The sequence below is a fragment of the Dinoponera quadriceps genome, unplaced genomic scaffold (genome assembly GCF_001313825.1).
Source record: "Dinoponera quadriceps isolate SergipeBrazil2010 unplaced genomic scaffold, ASM131382v1 scaffold163, whole genome shotgun sequence".
In the NCBI taxonomy this organism is placed as follows: Eukaryota; Metazoa; Arthropoda; class Insecta; order Hymenoptera; family Formicidae; genus Dinoponera; species Dinoponera quadriceps.
Window position 1 is genome coordinate 1,003,861 of NW_014554384.1, and position 10,091 is coordinate 1,013,951.

Genomic DNA, 10,091 nt, shown 5'->3' on the forward strand with positions numbered 1-10,091 from the left:
CAGCAGGTAAAGGAGAAAAATTCGATATTTGAACAATTCCGTTTGAAATGCTCTCTTCTCTTTTTAATTCAACGTCTCAGATCGTCCACGACGATTCCGTTCATCCGACACTCTTCCATCTTTAGGACTTCGCTGACGGAAAGAATCGAAAGGGACGAGTATCGGCAAGGTAAATGTCGCGAGTGCAAATCGCATGGCGCGCGTTATGCTCACCTAGACGGCACAAACACGGGAGGGTGTGTTCCGAAGCGAATCACCCCTAATTCGGCAATAGCATAGCTTAACCACAAAGCTAGCTAATACAGCGATTAGGCGCCGTGTACAAGCCAACGACGACTGCTCGGGGCGATGCCTCGGCCTGCGTGAAATCGCGACATGTATCGCTTACAGTGGCAAACGTTGCGTCCAAACATTGACTCGTCCAACAGATCCGATGTCGAGCGAAGATATATCCTGGTTTACTTACAAATGCCGACGCGACGAGCTGCACAATTTCCAATTTCGGCAAAACGACGACGATTAGCGTTCGCGGGATAAGTTTCACGGCGGAAGAACGAGCAGACGGATTTTCCAGTTCTCGAATCCCCCGAAGCCGCTATCAGTGCCGGCCTGTACCTCGGTAACCTTAAGGGTTTGTCCACAGGGCCAACGGTCAGCCATTGCGGTCAACTACACAGCTTGTCCGACTCGCCTTCGTGCTTCGGGTCCTTTGGTGATTAACGAGAGGTCAAACCTACTGCCGGCCAAAGCGCGAGCAAATAGTCTCTCTCTCGTGAAATTGGGTTCCAAAGCGAGTCTTGATTGAGGCGCCCACCAATGCGGCCTTGACGAGGTTCCTCCGGCTGTGTCCTGCGTCGGGATACTCCCGGGCGAGCGGAGCGGAAACGTCGAGAGTGTGAACGAAAATCGCCAGGTGGACGTACGGGGAGAGGAGAAAGCGGAGGTGAGCGAAATCACGCGAGCCTCGTGTTTGAAGCGGCACGCGCGAACAGCTTCGAATATATTCGGAGACGAGACACGTCGCGCGGAAATGCATTAAGCGCGCTCGTGAGTCGCGAGGGGTGATCGGAGAGACGGAGGGTCGTTATGGAGCAAAAAGTAAGGAGCCGAGCGTTCGTTAGCGGCGCGAAGAAGACGACGGTACACTGGTTTATTAGTCAATATAGAATACTTAGTGTCATATCCCATCGGACGGAATGTCGGCGAGAAGAAAGAGGTTCGTGCGAAGCTGCCACTTTATCGGATTAGCCAGTCGCGGTAAAAGCGTCCTGAAGAGGAGAGTGCGCCCTCCAATTCGTTAATTTACCCGGCCTCGCGCTCGTTTCCTTCGCGGCGATATTAATCGAGCCGGACGTTCGTGGGGATATCTCAATCTCCGGGAATATCGCGTCACGAGAGTAGTTCGTCACAGACGAGAGAGGGGGAGAGAGAGATTAGTTGTATATTGAAAGAAAAAAGCTTTATTTAAATAAATATTTGCTAAGGACTGTTGCAATAATTATTTCATTTGGATTAAGTATAGATATTATTTGAACGTTCACGGAGAATAATAATTGTGCTGTTATAAAGTGAAACCATCGTTGCTACTGCATATTCCTTGCGACAGCAGTAAAATTTAGTTATTTTAATTAGTATGACCAAATTAGCGAATTATTCGTAATTAGAACAGCAACAATTTCGTTCCCAGGATGATAGAAAAATATTCCGCTGAGTGAATTTGTCCTCCGGGCGTGTTAATTTGTTCTCACATTTAAAATAATGTTTTCCCTACATCTCAATTTGTTCTCACAGCAAAATATAATTTGTAGATTCAGCAAAATAATCCCGCAAGTGGCAATTGGGTACTAATAACAAATCATTTTACCGTCCACATAATAATAAATGGATTTTGCTGCAACAGTATCAACTTTACTATGCCAGCAAATTACTTTCCTCTGTACAGCACTTTTTTCCTTCAATGTTTGCATTCAAATAATATTTACTTAATCCAAATAAAACATTTACACTCCAATACTCCTTAGCAGATATTTACTTGAATGTAATACTTTTTCCTCAGTGTACGTACGGAATCGAACAGTTATTAAAATATTCGTCGTGTCAGACGCGAAAAACCCTCAAATAGCAGAGAATATTGCACACACCAGCATTGTCAAGACCGGCTTTATTTAACAAATCTTATTAAAAAAAAAAAAGTTGGCATGCGAAAAATATTTTAGATTTACTTTTTCAAACGCGGCGTTTTATGCAGCGTGCGTGCGTGACCTGCGACATTCTCGTCAAAAACGAGAAACGCGTTATCAGCAAAACGACATTCGGAGCTCGCTGAATCGCTATCTTCCTCCGCTAATCGCGCCGAGATGTCCCCGGAACATCGGCAACGGCGAGAGAGACGCGAACAATATATATCCCGCAAAAAAATCGAGTTCGCCGCCATCGGCGCGGATCCTTTTTCGAGCGCGCCATCATCGGCCGAACTTTTTCGAGGGTTGTGGCCGCGTTCGGGAGGGTGTATTGTTTATTCAGAAACATATCAGCGTCGGGGCGACTACGGCGGCGGCGGCGACGACGACGACGACGAACGGACCGTGTCGGCGAAGAGGCGGACGAGAGCGAGAGGGCCGCGTGAATGGCACTTCCGGTAGAACGAGGTTCGCAGGGCTCCGCAGACTCTCGCTTCCGGTCAGGCGTCCGTCGTTGCTACCCCATCGAAAACGCGGGTCCGGATCTCCCGCGTTCGTTCCCCCCGGGGCCCCCTTCGCGCCGCTGCTTCCCCTTTCTGCCCGACGAAGAGAAGTTCGCTGCTCATCGGACCCACCGGCGTTCCGTTAATTAAGATATCGATTCTTATTGTCCGTCGGCAGCCGAGTCGAGCGGACGTCCTGGCCGGCGCCTGATTTCACGCCCGCATCGGGGGTTGCTCGTGTGCGCGCGCGTTGTCGGTCACCCGCGACGAGCCAGCAACCCCTCTATTCGCGCGCTTTTGTCGCGGCGTCCGCGCCCGGTAGATTCGCGATTCCGCCAGCGTGCGCCCGCTATCGATTAATTGTCGCGGCGTTCGCGGATTCGCCTCGCTTCCTTATCAACGTCAGCGGAATCGCGGAACACACGTCCGCGTCTCTCTCGCCCCCGCGTATTTTTAACCCTTCGATGCTCGCCAGTCAGCGAACCTGTCGTCGAGCGCGCTTGGGTAAATCTGTTGCCGGATTTTCGTGCGACCAGACCGCACTGTCTCGTCGTTTCGCGTGCAATACCGCGAAAATGGAATAATCGATATCGCGATTTCGCACAAACGTCGACTATCAATTTCAAGTCCGAATATACCAACTTAATAATCGAACGATCAATCTAGTTTCAAGGTTGCGATGCGCGATTGCCTCTTTATATGTGTACTCTTATTTTCAGAATGCTCTTTTATCAATATTATTTTTTCCCTCAACGTCGGGAGCAGCGAACGTAATATCGAGCATAGCAGGCGAATGCTGAAAAGATTCCTTCCCGAAGATAAATCTCCGAGCACCTCGAAGAGGGACGAGTCGTAAAAAATATCCCAAGTTGTCACCTGATGAATATCTTTATGGCCGTACGATCTTAAGGGCGTTATGTAAATCTTTCCTTTTCGCAAACTTCGAAAGCGCTCCGGTAATGTGTATAAAAAACGTAGCGGACAGGGTCACGGTAGGAAGAATAGGATCGCGAGTAATTATAAGGATTAATCTTAAGTCCCGTAAAGTCCACCACTTGTGGAGTCTGTTCCCCTTTGTCACCGCTCCGAACGTGCTCGCGATAACACTGTGCATTTTCGTACGAGGACCAAAGAGGAAATCATTCTTGCAGTAGGAGGCTTGACAGAGGGAAAAGTTACGCTCGTGAAAGAGAAAAACGAGAACAACGAGTGAGTGGCAAAACGAGTGAAAGACTCGTCAAAATTCGATTAATTTTCGGAGGCGGCGAGCTGAGGAAATAAATTTCCGCCAGCCTGTTCATCCAATAAACATTAACCCTAAAATCGTTTCTCGACACCCGTTGAGCCACCCATCGCCGATCGCGATAAATTCGTCATTCGATCGGGTTTCGCGTTACGATCACGCTCGACGGGCTTTATGACGATTTTTCGACTGGCGGTTTACTATCAATTTCGTCGTCCCTCGTTTCTTCTTCCACTCGTCGAGCTCGGCGGCGGCCTCGACGTGCTACGTGCGCACATATGTAGAACGCCGAAGCTACAGGTGTCAGCGAGAGCAGTATTTTTCAGCGAGGCCCGGTGAGAGGGTGTAGGTGATAGAGCAAGAGAGAAAAGGGTAAAGAGCGGGCCGAAGAGCCGCGCAAGAGAGAGGAAGATAGAGGAGGAGAGAGGTATAGAGAGAAAGAGAGAAACCGAGAGAATGAGAGAGCCATCCGGGAGGGAGGGAAAAGAGAGAGGGACGTTTTACCGCGGCAGGGAAACGGCGGAGTGCCGGCACGCACGTTGAATCTGCTAAACGCTCTCGCTCGTGCGTGAAATGCCTCGATATCACTGTTTTATTTCGGCCCGTTCGTTCGTCGCCGTTCTCCACCGCTTTTGCGATCCCGTCCTTTTTACTCCCGGCCGAGCACGCCGACCGGCCGACGCGCAACCCTTTCACTCTCGCCGCGCCTCTCTCGTGCCCGCTCGTGCAGATTTGATGACCCTGCCGCCCGCGATTTGACGATGATTCAATTGTCCATGGCCAACTGAATAAAGCGCCTACGAGCCGAGCTTTTTCATCGCGCCGGCCTTTTATTCAGTAGCGAACGTTGTTCCCAAACGTTTGGAATAGCAGTATTGTTGTTTCAATCACGATAAGTATAAAGAAGTCAAGCGGAATTCTGCCTGATGAAAACAGCGTTTCATCCATTTCGATGTAACGGAAAGAGAATTTGGTTCATTAATCTCGATGAAAGTAAAAGAAGTTTGTACACATAGAAGTGCTAGATTCAACTAAATATTTCTTCAATATTCTTTACCAAACTTTTATTTGGATGAAATAATATTTACTTGATCCAAATAAAATATTTTCCAAATAAATTATCCAAATAAAATATATATATTTACTTGATCTAACTAATTAGTTAGTTATTTAATCCAAGTAAAAATTTTCTAAGGAGTAAAAATTTGCTTCGAGTCATTATTTATTTGAATCTAATGTTTTCTTCTGTATACAGTTTCAGAATTTAAGTACAACGCGTATTGTGACGACTGCTAGTTAGACTCCTTCCCCACATAGTGCAAAAAGTATAGTAAAGACACGCGTTCTTCAAAAATAAAATAAAACGCCAAAATGTTACGCTACATTCGCTATGGCAGAGAATTTTTAGTGAAGGGGCTAAAATAGACAGCCGATCTTTTAGTCCTCCTAGCCTATAAATAACAAGCTATTCAAAACAAATATATAAAAATCAACGCGCTAATTATAATTGAGATAACCCGTGAAAAAGGGAAAGAATAAATTCTGAAATATAATTATACCCAAATCACAATGAATTGACGTGGCAGTCGTGGATTCACAATCCGCGCGAGCCTGAGACTAACGAAACGCGAAATATTCCCCGCGAGAGTTTAACAAATCGCTACGCTTTCACGAAAGCTGTGGGCAAGAAAAACTTGTCACCGGTACCAGACAAGCGTCGCGATGTATCCGTACGCGGAGTCCTCACCGATAAGTCGATAAATCGCGGAGAGTGGCCGGTACGGCCAATTTAATTAATAATTATCGACTCGAGGAGGAGCGTCTTGCACAATGGCGATACTTCCTTCTGGCGTAATCCTCCGAAGATTAACGAGCCCGTACCAGAAGGGACCGCTCTCCACCGTCTCCTGGCGCCCGAGACCCCCCTCGCCATCCTTCCTATGCTATATCGTCCTCTCTTATAGCCGCAAGACGCCATGGCGCGCCTTGCGGTGGTTGCGGCAAGAACCCTCGCCGTACCCGCATTAACGCAATTATGAATTTGTCGCGTTGGGATCTGACAATACAAGATGTCGCAGCCATTCCCCTGCCGTCGCGCACCTTCCCACCCAGCCGGAGAGCCGCCGCCCCGAGACCCTTAGCCTGGCTTTCCTCGTTTACACTAAAACCGATTTTGTGGACTATATGGATCGAGACGACGTGACATAAATGCAATTTGCCGAGCCACGTGGACGGTCTCGCGCAGGTAGCGCGACGGCAACGCTACGACGGCGGTTATCGTCAGCGCGTATTCGGCGTTGACGGATCGTCGCCGGGGATGAGATCGATCGCGAATTATTCCGCGAACGAGTACCGCGATCTCTCGACCCAGCCGTACGGTACTTTGACAAATCCACAGTGCTGTATCCCGGAGGATCTGCATGGCACAACCGACATACCGCAAGACGCTACGACGATAGAAAATTATAGTTTCAGCACCAAGCATACCTTTTAATCATAAAAATAATCGGGAGAATCATTTTTCTTTGTAAATATGCTCAGAATACGCACTGATGTGAATGCCCCTAACAAGGTCTGCACTTCATAAGGCCCAGTCAGGGCCAATTCACGAAATTCCATTCAAGATTTGCCTTTCTAAGCCATATCTCGATTCAACGAAGGCAGGTTTATCTCGGGACATGCCTATCTAAAACCACTACAGACTTAAGGCACGCCTCGATTAATTTCTAACCGGGTTTACAAACCCGGTTCTAAATAGTACGAGCGTTACATTTCTGTGTAGGACCTAGACAGAAGTCGGAAGAAATTGTATAGAGCCTTTCTAGCGACGGTTCTCAGTTTCTATCCGGGATATTACTACAGTCTCAATGACAATAACTTTATATGCATGTTGCCGCTACTATAAAACATGTTTGGCGTCGAAACTGATTGCAATTTTCTATCAGCGCGGCTGGAAATCGGGAACAACTTCTGGACACCGCAAGTCACAGCGAAACGACGTCGGCAATTCTAAGACCGCGGGTCTCCCCCTCCTCTCGCCACTTATCGCGCCGCGCTGAAAGCCTGAAAAATATTCAACGGCGCTTCGCCCTGTCGTTTTCTCCCTCGCGAATCAATATCCAATGTATTTCGTGCGCCCGCCTTGTTAGCCGTGCCGTTCGTTTTGCGGCGCGGCGAGCGAGTGTAGTTTCGGCGGCCCTAAGTTAGTTTCGAACGGTCCCGTAGCAATAGCAGTAGCAGCGACGGCCTCTCTCTCTCTCTCCATCCTTTCTCTATCCTCCCGCTTACTCTCTTTCTCTCTCTCTCTCTCTCTCTCCCTCTCTCTTGCTCTCGTTGTCTCCGGTATCGTGCGGTAGCGTGCGACGGGTGGGACGAGAGGATCGTTGCGGCTCGCCGCAGGCGACTGCTGCGACCTGCTCTCCTCAGCGACAAATTCCTCCTTCTGGCCTCGGCCGCTCTTCGCCGACGCTTCCCTCCTAGCTCCCGCGCGCGCTCTCTTCTCCTCCGGTCCTTCCGCCCGGCGAGCGGAATTGCGTTTCTCTCGACTTCTCTCCGCTCATCCGCGCGAATTTACGCCAAGAAAATCAATCGACAAGGTCCGGTGAGGTGCCGAGAGGACGGCTGCCTTTCCCGCAGTCCTGCCGACTCTGTTGCGCGGGAGAGGACCGTCGGAGAGCCGGGATACCGGCGATTCTAAACATCAAGGAGCTACAGACTGTCTAGTCAGCCCTTAATATCGTGAGAGCCGGATCCGCGCAAACAAGCCCGACAGGAGCCGGCGAAGGCTCCGGTTAAGCGCCGGTCAGCCGGCCGATGTCGGCTCGACTTGGCTGTTGGCCCTATTATCGCTAACTAATAAAGGGCCTAATTGAAACGCCGGGCTTTTGTTTCCAGCACTCGAGCGCCATTCGCCTTTCCAAAGCTTGCGTGGCCGACCGTTTGACCGGCTCGTCTCCTCCTCTCTCTCTCTCCCGCTTTCTCGAAGCTCCGACGTGGATCGGAATTCACAGGGCAAAGTGGATTCGCGAAGAACAGTCGGACCGTTTCGACTGGATCGCAACAGCCGCTTTGTCTTTCTAATCGTATCTAAATGGAAAAAAAGTCTGGTTGTATTAACCAGAAAGAAAACATTCAGATGCATTTTGATCGAAGGAAACAGAATTTCTGATTATAAGAACCAAGTTTGGGTATTTCACAGGAATAAATCCCTTATATCCCTGTATTCTGTGAAATAAACCTTATTTCTATTAAATAAATTTTATATCCCCCACAGATAAATTTTCAAGGACTTTTTCTCAGTGTGCGTGCTCACGAGAATGTCTTAATTAATCATAGGTTTGTGTCTACAGGCGGCCATCGGCTCTAACATGTCAGCATTAGCTTCGCTCTCGGCTTCGTTTGCGTTTCCGCATGTATCATTGTTTATGTTTATGTTATCTATTATTTGTCTTAAGTTCGGTCTACGTAGCTCGCAGAACGCAAGACGCAGGTCGCGAACGCAGACTCAAGATGGCGATCAGTAAATGCAAAGACCTGCGTCTTTAGGCATGACAATAGTAATAGCTGAACAGTAAAAAGTTTCGTTAAAAATTTGGCAGAAAGTTTTGTCACAAACGGTCTACCTAAATTTTTGTGTTACTTTAACAAGGTGACTTTATCCTTTACCTTTTATTTAAAACTGTAAAATTTATTCAAGGTTGATCCGCGTTCGAATGTAGTTCGCGGGCGAGGGTGGTCGTTGGTAAGGATAGTTGAATTAAATACAGTTGATGTGATTAAAAGTGGGAAAAAAAGCCCGTAGCTTAACTATAGCCCCGTCATAACGCGCGATCGGGAAAAGAACCGCGTCGACGACAATCCAGCCATAATTCATGGACGAAAGCGATCGAGAACGCTTATAATCGCGTCGCGTCGCGTATAGTATAGCCACGGCGCCGTGCGTTCGTCTGCAACTATTTTCTACGAAGGGGAAAAAAGTAAAGTTCGATCGCGGTAAGTGCCGCTATCACGAGAGAAAAAGAGAGAGCGAGAGAGAGGGAGATCACTTTCGACGCGATTTTTCCTCCGGTCTCGAAAGCTCCGACATCATCGGCCGACACACGACGTCGCGTTCCTAAATTCCGCGCGACGTTATTCCTCGAAAACGCAATCGCATCAGTTCCCCAAGTCAATCAATTATTTATAGACATCTTTCGTCGAAGAGCGGCACAGGGTAAAAGTACTTTATATCGTGGGTACCGGCAATCATCGTCATTATCCTCGCGACCGAGTCCATGAAAATCGTGGAACATAAAAAGCCTCGGAAAATAGCCGCGCATTGATGAACCGCGCGCATGGCTCCAATACGGACGGTCGAGTTCGCCAACTTTTTCTTTTTTTTCATAGAAAGCGCCAGACATCGAACGGAAAGGAAGGTTTGTCCCGATGCGGATGATTTTCAGATTGTAAACTGTTGTAAATTGAATAATTTCCTCTTCGAGCCGAGTTGTCTTGCGAGAGAAGAAAATGGGTCGTTAGAATACCAAGCGATTAAATTCCACGCGCATCGGACGAGTTTCGCGACAGCGACGAGGAAACGAGCGGAATCATTCTGTCGCAGACTGAATCCCGCTGTGCGCGATAAATCATTCTGCTGCCTGGGCCAAAAAATATGAGAGGGAGAGAAAGAGAGCGCGACTCGCGTGCTGCAAAAATAGTAAAGTAAAAACTCACCTTGCTGGCGTGCGGTTGGACTGACTGTTCGTGAGAGAGACTGCTGCAAATCGGTCGAGAAGGCAGCCTGCCGTGTTTTGCTCAGATAAAACTGCAAAAGGAAATGAATTACGCGAAATTATTCCTCCGACGTCAATCCTAATTTATAAGCGAGGCATTTCTTTAATTGCTTGTACTATATTAAGAAAGAGTTCCGTAATGTGGAAAGACAGATGTGTCGTGACTAAATCGAGCCGCGTTACCGTGCGCTGTTTCGGACTGCAGGACGCAAAAGTACGGTGAGTGACTCGTCCGTAAGTAGCGGACGACAATGTTCGAATCAATGATTTTGATCTGCTACAAGGGAGTACCTCCCTTAAATTGGAGCGCCACGTTGCGAGATCGATAAAACGCGACACTCGAGAGAGAATATACATCGATTTAACGCTAATGTTAAACTCAATATGATATCAA

General features: G+C 48.2%; 1 protein-coding gene across 1 annotated transcript in view; it reads right to left on the reverse strand.

Annotated features, from left to right (window-relative positions):
- The window catches only part of LOC106748100, a 136,495-nt gene extending 126,828 nt beyond the window's left edge, over positions 1-9,667 (reverse strand). The window contains exon 1 of the mRNA XM_014626315.1: positions 9,639-9,667. The gene's annotated coding sequence lies outside the window, so the exon portion shown is untranslated. The remainder of the gene's footprint in view (positions 1-9,638) is intronic.
- Between the last annotated feature and the right edge of the window lie 424 nt (positions 9,668-10,091).